Source organism: Temnothorax curvispinosus, unplaced genomic scaffold (assembly GCF_003070985.1).
Source record: "Temnothorax curvispinosus isolate PA1 unplaced genomic scaffold, ASM307098v1 QBEX01002412.1, whole genome shotgun sequence".
Taxonomy (NCBI): Eukaryota; Metazoa; Arthropoda; class Insecta; order Hymenoptera; family Formicidae; genus Temnothorax; species Temnothorax curvispinosus.
In genome coordinates this window covers 55,602-56,714 of record NW_020212192.1, presented here as the reverse complement: position 1 = coordinate 56,714, position 1,113 = coordinate 55,602, and the positions used below count along the sequence as shown (strand labels likewise).

At 33.8% G+C, this 1,113-nt stretch overlaps 1 protein-coding gene across 5 annotated transcripts in view; it reads right to left on the bottom strand.

Annotated features, from left to right (window-relative positions):
- The window catches only part of LOC112451604 (acetylcholinesterase-like), an 89,392-nt gene that overhangs the window by 35,599 nt on the left and 52,680 nt on the right, over positions 1-1,113 (bottom strand). The window lies entirely within an intron of this gene.

Genomic DNA, 1,113 nt, shown 5'->3' with positions numbered 1-1,113 from the left:
GAGAGAGAGAGAGAGAGAGAGAGAGAGAGAGAGAGAGAGAGAGAGAGTCAGCCAGTCAGCCATTTCACTGCAATAAGGAGATACAAGAAAAAATATAATTCTTAATATAATGAAATAGTAATCGAAGATAAATGAGAGAATAAATTTCTGCATCATGCAATTTGATGTACCGCGATCGGCTATGGCTAATTCAAAATAGTTTATTGCATGAGATTGATTATCGATTAAAGGATATTCGTAACTTATTAAAAATATGATATTTATTCCGTAGCCATACTTAGACGTAGAATGAATAACAATAGAATGAGATTAATAGAGCATAAATTTATTTACTATATTTACACACACATTAGATAATTTCATCGCAATAACACATGGCTATATCTTTTAGACGCGCGAACGCGTGTGTGAAAGTGTGTATGTGTGTTTTTCTTTTTGTTTTCTTTTAACAAAGACGAGCAAAGATACATTTCTGAAAGAATTGTGTCATTCATCGACCAGAGGCTGTCCAAAAGTGAAATTAAATCTTTTCAAGAATAAACTTTTCAATTAAGGCACTAGTCATTAATCAAGGATGCGAAATACTCTCTTTGAATGTGAGAAAAGTCATGTCCAACTTTCTTTAAGTGCATAAAAATGAGTTTTACTTTTATGGAATTTGTATTCTTTAGTGTTAAAGTGTAAGTAACTATATAGATATAGAGTTTTAATTATAATAATAACGAAAACCTAATATCTTAAAATCCAAGATGTTTTAGTCGTGTGTTAGGCGAATCAACCATTATAAAGCGTTAAAAACGATAGAATCGCAGAATGCTTACAAAAAAAATAAGCACACTAATCATCAATCAGATATTTTGCATTATCAATGATGACAGATGACAGAAGATATTAGTACTTATGAAAAACGGGAAAAGGTATCACTGCGTAATTTTCCATGTGAGACACGTGTGCGAGACGTGCGTGAAATTTATTTCTTCGAAAACCGCTGGAATCCAGTTTTACGTCTGATGCAGTCGACGCGTGTTGCAAGCGACGATCTCGCGAATGATGCTGTTCTTTTCCTTCTCTCTCTCTCTCTCTCTCTCTCTCTCTCTCTCTCTCTCTCTCTCT